The following is a 12,806-nucleotide window of genomic DNA, read 5'->3' as shown; positions in this document are numbered from 1 at the left end:
GCGTAGTTACACTCGACGTTTGTTTTGACAGTTTTTTCGACTGTTACCATTACAAATTTTTGTCGTACGATAAAGATAAGTTATTTATTTTATTCTTTTATACTTGCACTTTACTTGGAAAAAGATTCTAGGGTGAAATTCGATTTCTATCGTTTCCCCCCCCCCCCAAGGTATTTTCCTTAAGCCTAGGCAAATATTGCATGAACTATAGGGTTATTTAAGATTGGATTAATAATAGGAGTACTATTATTATAAATCCCTTTTTGTCTTATTAAAAATGGCAAACTTAGATTTTTTTAAACTTAACTGTTTTTGGCTTAAGATCTTTTAATATTTAAGTCTTAAGGTATTTTGCAATGTTGCAGAATGGTTAAAGTATGCTGTGTGGTAGGATGTCATAGCGACACCAGGGAACAGTCCACAAAATCATTATTTCTTTCAGTTTCCAACTGATGAAGATGTTAGAATGAAATGGGCAGAAGCGTGATAATGTAGCCATACAACAACTGGTGTTCTGCACAATACATATTTTATTAAAAAGCTAATGTGCCATATGTGGTAGAGAGATATTTAAAAAATTTGAGAAATCAGAATTTAAGTTTCGATTGTTTTTCTATTTTCAAATATTGTGAAACTATGTACAAAATGAAGCAAAATAAAATATTTAGTTTTCCAAATGTATATTTACTTTAATAATAACTTTACAGAGGTGCACTATTACAATGAAAAATTCCTCCATAGGAGTTAATTATCTTGTTGGACCACGTTTAACATTCGCTATCTCATCAAGCACTTCTTTAGTTTTACCCTCCTGGCCAATGTATGATACGGAGGCTGCCTCGGGCAACAAAAATTGGTAGAAAGCACAAAATTGTTCATAGGATGGAAATCTAGTATAAAATGTAATTGTTTTATCGCTGCATAGAAATTTATTTTAAGTCAATTTCCCCTTTTCGCCTCAGTTTGAAAAACAAATTGGTACTTTAAGTTGCCAGTGATATAGTACTATAGTCAGATCCAATATACATATTGGGAATCAATAATTGGTTCTTCAGCTTGTGGGATGGGATTTTCCAAGTCCTTGATAGAAATATCTCGGGGGAAAAAACGATAGAAATCAAATTTTACTCTAGAATATTTTCCAAGTAAAGTGCAAGTATAAAAGAATAAAATAAATAACTTATCTTTATCGTACGCATAGACATAATAAAGAAATAGACACCTTACGCGGAGTTTGATTTGCCAAAAATATACGGGAGCGATAACTAGCAGACAACCGGTATTTGTTCCGTATTCCTGTGGTACCACGTTTAAGCGACGCCTGTCGATTAGATGAGAAAATAAAAAATCATCACGTGACACGTCACACATGTTCGTGAACTTCGTGTTTGTAATCTTTTAGGTACTCTGACGTGATTCGCGAATATTTTGGCTGTGAGAATTTAAAATAAGGCTAATTTTTATTATAATTTTTAAATAAGTCAATTAATTCATTCAAAACCCAAATACAAAGCAGCAGATGATCTTATAACTAAAAACAAAAAAAATAATTGCGAAATGATATTTTGTCAAAGGCTTAAGTAACTCCTGGACTATCGGGTGTTTTGGTTATGGCTTGTTATTTATTTATTTAAATATACAAAGGCTCCAAAAGCCACAGAGTGGGCTTCTCTTGGAGCTTCGAAACAATGAGAAGAAATTAGACAGAAAAAAAAATACGTATTTTCAGATTCAGTGACAATAAGAGATCAAAATTTAGGAGAATATGACAAGTAAATGGCACGGCTAAAGGGGCAGTGGGTAGAAAAAAAAAACAAAACAATAAACAAGTGGAAGACTAAATAATTCAAGGGGACATTTGTTACGTAAAAAATCAGAGACATGGCGGCGAAATGTGTGGCGATTGGAAATTGAGACTATGTCTTGTGGGAGAGAATTCCAGTCATTAATGCCCCCGGATGAAAAATGGTTTAGGCGCTGGGCGGAGGAGACCCTTGGTTTAGATAATTTTAGGGAGTGACCACGGGTAGAGGAGGTATTGATGGAGAAGAAGTCAGAAAGGTTAAGGGTTAAATTGTTATGGAGGAAATCAAACAGTAAGCAGAGGTTGTTAACGTGATGACGAAGGCGGACAGGGTCGATACGAAGAAGGCGTAGGCGGGTGGGGGCAGGATGATGAGATAGTTTGTGGGAAAGTTTAGTGAATGAATTTTGAGCTTTATGGAGGGCAGTAATGTCAGATAGAAGAGAGGGTTTCCAGATTGGGGAGCAATAATCAAAGTGGGGGAGAATAAGGGAGTTGTAGAGAGTTCGGATTAGTTTTGGAGAGCGGAAAAGGAGGTTTCGCCGGACAATACCAGTGGTTGAGCGAATTTTTTTACAGACTTTATTGACATGGCTAGATAATTTTAAATCAGGGTCTACCAAAATACCAAGGTCTCGCTCAGAAAGTGTGGTTTTAATGGGGACGTCGTTAATGGTATAGATATGGTTAGGGTTTTTTTTTACCAAGGTGTAGGACCGAACATTTGTCTGAGTTGAAGGAGAGACACTTAGAGGTAGCCCAGGAAACCACAGCGTTTAGGTCTGATTGTAGCCTAAGGCAATCAGTAGGAAGTTTTAATGCAAAGGTAAAGTTTGGTGTCATCAGCAAAGAGTGCGACGAAAGCCTCGCGAACTGCAGCAGGAAGAGAGTTTATTAAAACATTGAAGAGAAGGGGTGCAAGAATAGAGCCCTGAGGTTCCCCGGAAAGAACGTCTGACCAGTCAGACTTCTCACCATGTAGAACTACACGTTGTTTGCGGTGGGAAAGGTAGGAAGTGAGCCAAGCAAGTGCGTCACCACAAACACCAGCATCGCGAAGAGCGGAGAGAATAGCAGGGTGGGGGAGAGAATCAAAGGCTTTGGCGAAGTCCAGAAAAATAACGTCAACGCCAAAGCCTTTGTCAAGCCAGCTCGACCAGTGATTAGTGGCGGATATGAGGTTGGTTAGGCAAGAGCGTTTCGGGAGAAAGCCATGTTGGGCAGAGGAAAAAAAATTTGAGGAGTGCAAAAAAGCACTTAATTGGTCGTAGGCTAGGGATTCGGAAAGTTTAGGGACTTGGTTCAGAACACTAATAGGACGGAAGTTTGACGGTAGAGAACGTGAACCTTTTTTGTGAATAGGCGTTACATTGGCCTCTTTCCAAGAAGGCGGCAGGGTACAGCATGAGAAGGAAAGGGAGACAAGCAGATAGAGGGGGAAAGCAAGAGATTCAGCACAGTTGCGAAGGAGGAGTGGATGGATAGCGTCAGGGCCCGGAGATTTATCGGTTTTTAGTTTGTTTAAAAGGCTAAGGATGTCTGACGGTTCGCAACTAAATTTATCAAGGGTGTCGGGTAGGGAAATGGGAGGGGGACATGGGAGGAATGGTTGAATTATGGCTGCTGAGGCGAAGTAGTTATTAAAAATGTTAGCAGCATCCCTAGGGGAAACTGTAAAGGAACCGTCAGGTTTTTGGACCTCAAAAAGTTTATAGCGTGCCACGCGGAATTTATTTATGTGGGAGTAAAATGACTTGGGGTTATCAGCGATGAGATTGGAGAGAGCAGATTCAGACTTCCGTCTAAGAGTGCGCAAATGATTTGAGTGACCATTCCGGGCTTTGCGATAGGTATCGAGGTGGTGAGAGATAACGGGAAGGGTAGCTAGGCGTTTCTTTGAAAGAGATAAACGGTGCCAAGCAAGGGTTTTGGTCCTGCGGCTTAAGGCGGTACGGCGTGAGAGAATTGGCCGACGAAGGGGATAGGTAGTCGGGATAAAAGAGCTAATGCCGGCGTGGAGAATCGAGTGAAAAGAGGCCCAAGAATTTGTTATAGAACTACTGGATAACACGAGTTACCAGTCAATTTTGGAGAAAAGAGCATTAAGAGATGAATAATCACCCTTAAAAAAATTTGGCTTAGGGCGAAAAACGGGGGAGTCACAAGCTAGGGCAAAGGAAAAACTAAGAACAGCGTGGTCACTGGACCCAAGAGGCGGCAAAGTTTTTACATTAGAGACAAGGTCTGGGTCTGAAGAGAATATTAAATCAAGTATATTGTCTCGACACATTGCACCGCCATGTCTAGTGGGAGATAAGACAAATTGAGTGAGGGAATTTTCATTAATACAATCAAGAAAAAGTTGGGTTTGTATATTGGCACCGACTGCGGCAGTAGAGTTAAACCAATCAATAAATGGATAATTAAAATCGCCTAGGAGAAGGAGGGCAAGATGATTAGCATCGCAGTGGGAGCAAAGAGTATGAATAAGGGAGATAACATAAGGCTTGTTTGTATAGGCGATATTGTTAGAGCGGTATAGTACACAAACAATTGTACTTAAGGTTGGGGTAGTAATTTGTACCGCGACAGATTCGATACCATAAAGGTCGGTTCCGGCCAGACAATCGATACCAATAATATTGAAGTCAAAAGGGCGAACACGTAGGGTGTCAAGAACATAAAGAGTTATGGGAATATTCTGAGATTCTAAATTGTAAACAAAAGTAAGTAGAATTGTGATGAAATGGATGATTCTACCTTGGATTAATAATATGACTCCAAGATTCTACTAAAGGTATGTAACTATTGTCCTTGAAATAAAATTAGCTTGGATAATTTAAATCTGATGGCTTGACCCTTCATTTCTAGATTTTTGTCCTTCGCTAATTTGTGGAGTCTGAGCTTGCAATATAAATTAATAACTTAATGATGATGTTCGATTCCAACTTCAGCATCAAACATGTTCGTGGTGATGTGGGAAGATGTCCATGCCAACTATATTTCGTAATACAGCACGTTCTAGTTCTTAGACTACATTTCTTTTATAGAGAGAGGAATATCTCTTCATAACAACTAAACAAATTTTTTAAAAACCAAGGAGATCTTGCTCAATTCATAATAACATAATTAAACCTACACGAAATGATCCTTGGTCAAAATTTAAAGGTGAGAAGTTAGCATCACTGGTTTTTTCTATTCCACTTTCAACTGGATGTAATTTCTTTAAATTAAATAAAAAAATTGTTTAGACTATTTTTACTTGTTTTAATTCTATGGAAACCAAACCAGAGTTGGAATGGCTTTTGGTGTGACCCACCTTTTGCCATTTACAATTTGTATATCCTGTTCTAAAAAGTGATCATTACAAATTAAGTCATGATTTGAATGTGTCGCGATTTACAGCAATTGTCCATTGAGAAGGTATTGTAGGTTTAGATAAGGGAAACCTATAGTTATAATAAGATTTTAAATAAGAATGAATATTTATCGAAATAATATGATAGTTTAATCCTACTTATGGAATGAAACCTTTTCCGGTATTGTTTTACTTGTTATTGCAATGCGTAAAAACACTAAAATTAACCTTTTTTTACCAAATAAAAACAGATTTTTAGTAGAAAACCCTTTTCTATAACTTTTTAATAAAAAAAATCACCAAAACGAATTATGAAACATCTTAGCTAACATAAAAGTACTACCCGTTTATCAAATTCACACCTTAAGTTTTTGCGTCTGATTTTAAACCGGATAAATATTCTTAAGCGTTTTGTTTAGTTGTTATGAAGAGATATTCCTCTCTCTATAAAAGAAATTGCTGTATTACGAAATATTGTTGGCATGGACATCTTCCCAGATCACCACGAACATGTTTGATGCTGAAGTTGGAATCGAACATCATCATTAAGTAAGTTATTAATTTATATTGCAAGCTCAGACTCCGCAAATTAGCGAAGGACAAAAATCTAGAAATGAAGGGTCAAGCCATCAGACTTAAATTATCCAAGCTAATTTTATTTCAAGGACAATAGTTACATACCTTTAGTAGAATCTTGGAGTCATATTATTAATCCAAGGTAGAATCATCCATTTCATCAAAATTCCATTTACTTTTGTTTACAATTTAGAATCTCAGAATATTCCCATAACAAGCCACAACACACCAGATAGTCCAGGAGTTACTTAAGCCTTTGACAAAATATCATTTCGCAATTATTTTTTTGTTTTTAATTATAAGATTATCTGCTGCTTAATTGTATTTGGGTTTTGAAAGAATTAATTGACTTATTTAAAAATTATAATAAAAATTAGCCTTATTTTAAATTCTCACAGCCAAAATATTCGCGAATCACGTCAGAGTACCTAAAAGATTACAAACACGAAGTTCACGAACATGTGTGACGTGTCACGTGATGATTTTTTATTTTCTCACCTTATCGACAGGCGTCGCTTAAACGTGGTACCACAGGAATACGGAACAAATACCGGTTGTCTGCTAGTTATCGCTCCCGTATCGTGGGTCTATTTCTTTATTATGTCTTTGATCGTACGACAAACATTCGTAATGGAAGCAGTCGAAAAAACTGTCAAAACAAACGACGAGTGTAACTACGCCGCCATTTTAACAATCTACGATCAGAGACTACTCAATAATCGGTCAGATCCCTCTGAACCTATTAGGCCCGCACAAAAACTCCATTGTCCCCCGATGAGCTTCCCCCTTTTCACCGCTTGGCGTAAATAGGAATATGGTCGATTAAAATGAACATATGTCGGAAGAAATCCAAAGTTTTAGGCCCAACTTTTGGAGAAATGGTCTTTTGAAAATTTGTTAGTGCACGTAACATTTTTGCGCCGATTCAAAGTGCGATGTTTGAGCCTTTATAATTAAATATTATAAAGGAGTACATTTATGAAAAAAATTGTAACATTTATAGACTTGGTGGAAATTCGTTTAAAAAATTGTTTCGTAATGTGGGATATACAGGGTGTTACGGATACGAGTATCGAAACTTGCTATATGCATTCTATGGGTCTATATGAGTAAAAAATGTCCAACAAACATGGGTCCTAAAGTGCTTCGTTTTAGAGATATGGGTTCCCAAAAAACTACCCCAAAAACCGGGCACAGCCTTAAATCTGGCAAACAATATTCTTCCTTGAACCAAATTGTTTTCATTAAACTATCAATTGTTTTTGATCCGTGAGGCGAGAAACTTTAATAGCAAATGGCAAAAGTTCATTAATGTACTTTTAGAAGTAAAATGAGTTTGAAGCCATTTTAATTTATTGATACGATTTTAATTATTAAATTTAAAGATACAAATTTCTTGTACTTTTCTTAGCCGTATATCTACAGACTCAAACGCCAGTCCATCTGACACTAGTCTTTTAGGAATCTACTGCTGGTTGAATCTTTGAGCTTCTAACCCATTTTTCTTGAGCCCGTCCGTGCAAAAAGCGTTCCTGGACCAATGTGTCGGGTAGGGAAATGGGAGGGGGACATGGGAGGAATGGTTGAATTATGGCTGCTGAGGCGAAGTAGTTATTAAAAATGTTAGCAGCATCCCTAGGGGAAACTGTAAAGGAACCGTCAGGTTTTTGGACCTCAAAAAGTTTATAGCGTGCCACGCGGAATTTATTTATGTGGGAGTAAAATGACTTGGGGTTATCAGCGATGAGATTGGAGAGAGCAGATTCAGACTTCCGTCTAAGAGTGCGCAAATGATTTGAGTGACCATTCCGGGCTTTGCGATAGGTATCGAGGTGGTGAGAGATAACGGGAAGGGTAGCTAGGCGTTTCTTTGAAAGAGATAAACGGTGCCAAGCAAGGGTTTTGGTCCTGCGGCTTAAGGCGGTACGGCGTGAGAGAATTGGCCGACGAAGGGGATAGGTAGTCGGGATAAAAGAGCTAATGCCGGCGTGGAGAATCGAGTGAAAAGAGGCCCAAGAATTTGTTATAGAACTACTGGATAACACGAGTTACCAGTCAATTTTGGAGAAAAGAGCATTAAGAGATGAATAATCACCCTTAAAAAAATTTGGCTTAGGGCGAAAAACGGGGGAGTCACAAGCTAGGGCAAAGGAAAAACTAAGAACAGCGTGGTCACTGGACCCAAGAGGCGGCAAAGTTTTTACATTAGAGACAAGGTCTGGGTCTGAAGAGAATATTAAATCAAGTATATTGTCTCGACACATTGCACCGCCATGTCTAGTGGGAGATAAGACAAATTGAGTGAGGGAATTTTCATTAATACAATCAAGAAAAAGTTGGGTTTGTATATTGGCACCGACTGCGGCAGTAGAGTTAAACCAATCAATAAATGGATAATTAAAATCGCCTAGGAGAAGGAGGGCAAGATGATTAGCATCGCAGTGGGAGCAAAGAGTATGAATAAGGGAGATAACATAAGGCTTGTTTGTATAGGCGATATTGTTAGAGCGGTATAGTACACAAACAATTGTACTTAAGGTTGGGGTAGTAATTTGTACCGCGACAGATTCGATACCATAAAGGTCGGTTCCGGCCAGACAATCGATACCAATAATATTGAAGTCAAAAGGGCGAACACGTAGGGTGTCAAGAACATAAAGAGTTATGGGAATATTCTGAGATTCTAAATTGTAAACAAAAGTAAGTAGAATTGTGATGAAATGGATGATTCTACCTTGGATTAATAATATGACTCCAAGATTCTACTAAAGGTATGTAACTATTGTCCTTGAAATAAAATTAGCTTGGATAATTTAAATCTGATGGCTTGACCCTTCATTTCTAGATTTTTGTCCTTCGCTAATTTGTGGAGTCTGAGCTTGCAATATAAATTAATAACTTAATGATGATGTTCGATTCCAACTTCAGCATCAAACATGTTCGTGGTGATGTGGGAAGATGTCCATGCCAACTATATTTCGTAATACAGCACGTTCTAGTTCTTAGACTACATTTCTTTTATAGAGAGAGGAATATCTCTTCATAACAACTAAACAAATTTTTTAAAAACCAAGGAGATCTTGCTCAATTCATAATAACATAATTAAACCTACACGAAATGATCCTTGGTCAAAATTTAAAGGTGAGAAGTTAGCATCACTGGTTTTTTCTATTCCACTTTCAACTGGATGTAATTTCTTTAAATTAAATAAAAAAATTGTTTAGACTATTTTTACTTGTTTTAATTCTATGGAAACCAAACCAGAGTTGGAATGGCTTTTGGTGTGACCCACCTTTTGCCATTTACAATTTGTATATCCTGTTCTAAAAAGTGATCATTACAAATTAAGTCATGATTTGAATGTGTCGCGATTTACAGCAATTGTCCATTGAGAAGGTATTGTAGGTTTAGATAAGGGAAACCTATAGTTATAATAAGATTTTAAATAAGAATGAATATTTATCGAAATAATATGATAGTTTAATCCTACTTATGGAATGAAACCTTTTCCGGTATTGTTTTACTTGTTATTGAAATGCGTAAAAACACTAAAATTAACCTTTTTTTACCAAATAAAAACAGATTTTTAGTAGAAAACCCTTTTCTATAACTTTTTAATAAAAAAAATCACCAAAACGAATTATGAAACATCTTAGCTAACATAAAAGTACTACCCGTTTATCAAATTCACACCTTAAGTTTTTGCGTCTGATTTTAAACCGGATAAATATTCTTAAGCGTTTTGTTTAGTTGTTATGAAGAGATATTCCTCTCTCTATAAAAGAAATTGCTGTATTACGAAATATTGTTGGCATGGACATCTTCCCAGATCACCACGAACATGTTTGATGCTGAAGTTGGAATCGAACATCATCATTAAGTAAGTTATTAATTTATATTGCAAGCTCAGACTCCGCAAATTAGCGAAGGACAAAAATCTAGAAATGAAGGGTCAAGCCATCAGACTTAAATTATCCAAGCTAATTTTATTTCAAGGACAATAGTTACATACCTTTAGTAGAATCTTGGAGTCATATTATTAATCCAAGGTAGAATCATCCATTTCATCAAAATTCCATTTACTTTTGTTTACAATTTAGAATCTCAGAATATTCCCATAACAAGCCACAACACACCAGATAGTCCAGGAGTTACTTAAGCCTTTGACAAAATATCATTTCGCAATTATTTTTTTGTTTTTAATTATAAGATTATCTGCTGCTTAATTGTATTTGGGTTTTGAAAGAATTAATTGACTTATTTAAAAATTATAATAAAAATTAGCCTTATTTTAAATTCTCACAGCCAAAATATTCGCGAATCACGTCAGAGTACCTAAAAGATTACAAACACGAAGTTCACGAACATGTGTGACGTGTCACGTGATGATTTTTTATTTTCTCACCTTATCGACAGGCGTCGCTTAAACGTGGTACCACAGGAATACGGAACAAATACCGGTTGTCTGCTAGTTATCGCTCCCGTATCGTGGGTCTATTTCTTTATTATGTCTTTGATCGTACGACAAACATTCGTAATGGAAGCAGTCGAAAAAACTGTCAAAACAAACGACGAGTGTAACTACGCCGCCATTTTAACAATCTACGATCAGAGACTACTCAATAATCGGTCAGATCCCTCTGAACCTATTAGGCCCGCACAAAAACTCCATTGTCCCCCGATGAGCTTCCCCCTTTTCACCGCTTGGCGTAAATAGGAATATGGTCGATTAAAATGAACATATGTCGGAAGAAATCCAAAGTTTTAGGCCCAACTTTTGGAGAAATGGTCTTTTGAAAATTTGTTAGTGCACGTAACATTTTTGCGCCGATTCAAAGTGCGATGTTTGAGCCTTTATAATTAAATATTATAAAGGAGTACATTTATGAAAAAAATTGTAACATTTATAGACTTGGTGGAAATTCGTTTAAAAAATTGTTTCGTAATGTGGGATATACAGGGTGTTACGGATACGAGTATCGAAACTTGCTATATGCATTCTATGGGTCTATATGAGTAAAAAATGTCCAACAAACATGGGTCCTAAAGTGCTTCGTTTTAGAGATATGGGTTCCCAAAAAACTACCCCAAAAACCGGGCACAGCCTTAAATCTGGCAAACAATATTCTTCCTTGAACCAAATTGTTTTCATTAAACTATCAATTGTTTTTGATCCGTGAGGCGAGAAACTTTAATAGCAAATGGCAAAAGTTCATTAATGTACTTTTAGAAGTAAAATGAGTTTGAAGCCATTTTAATTTATTGATACGATTTTAATTATTAAATTTAAAGATACAAATTTCTTGTACTTTTCTTAGCCGTATATCTACAGACTCAAACGCCAGTCCATCTGACACTAGTCTTTTAGGAATCTACTGCTGGTTGAATCTTTGAGCTTCTAACCCATTTTTCTTGAGCCCGTCCGTGCAAAAAGCGTTCCTGGACCAATGTGTCGGGTAGGGAAATGGGAGGGGGACATGGGAGGAATGGTTGAATTATGGCTGCTGAGGCGAAGTAGTTATTAAAAATGTTAGCAGCATCCCTAGGGGAAACTGTAAAGGAACCGTCAGGTTTTTGGACCTCAAAAAGTTTATAGCGTGCCACGCGGAATTTATTTATGTGGGAGTAAAATGACTTGGGGTTATCAGCGATGAGATTGGAGAGAGCAGATTCAGACTTCCGTCTAAGAGTGCGCAAATGATTTGAGTGACCATTCCGGGCTTTGCGATAGGTATCGAGGTGGTGAGAGATAACGGGAAGGGTAGCTAGGCGTTTCTTTGAAAGAGATAAACGGTGCCAAGCAAGGGTTTTGGTCCTGCGGCTTAAGGCGGTACGGCGTGAGAGAATTGGCCGACGAAGGGGATAGGTAGTCGGGATAAAAGAGCTAATGCCGGCGTGGAGAATCGAGTGAAAAGAGGCCCAAGAATTTGTTATAGAACTACTGGATAACACGAGTTACCAGTCAATTTTGGAGAAAAGAGCATTAAGAGATGAATAATCACCCTTAAAAAAATTTGGCTTAGGGCGAAAAACGGGGGAGTCACAAGCTAGGGCAAAGGAAAAACTAAGAACAGCGTGGTCACTGGACCCAAGAGGCGGCAAAGTTTTTACATTAGAGACAAGGTCTGGGTCTGAAGAGAATATTAAATCAAGTATATTGTCTCGACACATTGCACCGCCATGTCTAGTGGGAGATAAGACAAATTGAGTGAGGGAATTTTCATTAATACAATCAAGAAAAAGTTGGGTTTGTATATTGGCACCGACTGCGGCAGTAGAGTTAAACCAATCAATAAATGGATAATTAAAATCGCCTAGGAGAAGGAGGGCAAGATGATTAGCATCGCAGTGGGAGCAAAGAGTATGAATAAGGGAGATAACATAAGGCTTGTTTGTATAGGCGATATTGTTAGAGCGGTATAGTACACAAACAATTGTACTTAAGGTTGGGGTAGTAATTTGTACCGCGACAGATTCGATACCATAAAGGTCGGTTCCGGCCAGACAATCGATACCAATAATATTGAAGTCAAAAGGGCGAACACGTAGGGTGTCAAGAACATAAAGAGTTATGGGAATATTCTGAGATTCTAAATTGTAAACAAAAGTAAGTAGAATTGTGATGAAATGGATGATTCTACCTTGGATTAATAATATGACTCCAAGATTCTACTAAAGGTATGTAACTATTGTCCTTGAAATAAAATTAGCTTGGATAATTTAAATCTGATGGCTTGACCCTTCATTTCTAGATTTTTGTCCTTCGCTAATTTGTGGAGTCTGAGCTTGCAATATAAATTAATAACTTAATGATGATGTTCGATTCCAACTTCAGCATCAAACATGTTCGTGGTGATGTGGGAAGATGTCCATGCCAACTATATTTCGTAATACAGCACGTTCTAGTTCTTAGACTACATTTCTTTTATAGAGAGAGGAATATCTCTTCATAACAACTAAACAAATTTTTTAAAAACCAAGGAGATCTTGCTCAATTCATAATAACATAATTAAACCTACACGAAATGATCCTTGGTCAAAATTTAAAGGTGAGAAGTTAGCATCAC

The sequence above is a fragment of the Leiobunum rupestre genome, chromosome 4 (assembly GCF_980474605.1).
Source record: "Leiobunum rupestre chromosome 4, qqLeiRupe1.1.hap1, whole genome shotgun sequence".
Taxonomy (NCBI): Eukaryota; Metazoa; Arthropoda; class Arachnida; order Opiliones; family Sclerosomatidae; genus Leiobunum; species Leiobunum rupestre.
This window is presented reverse-complemented; position numbering follows the sequence as displayed.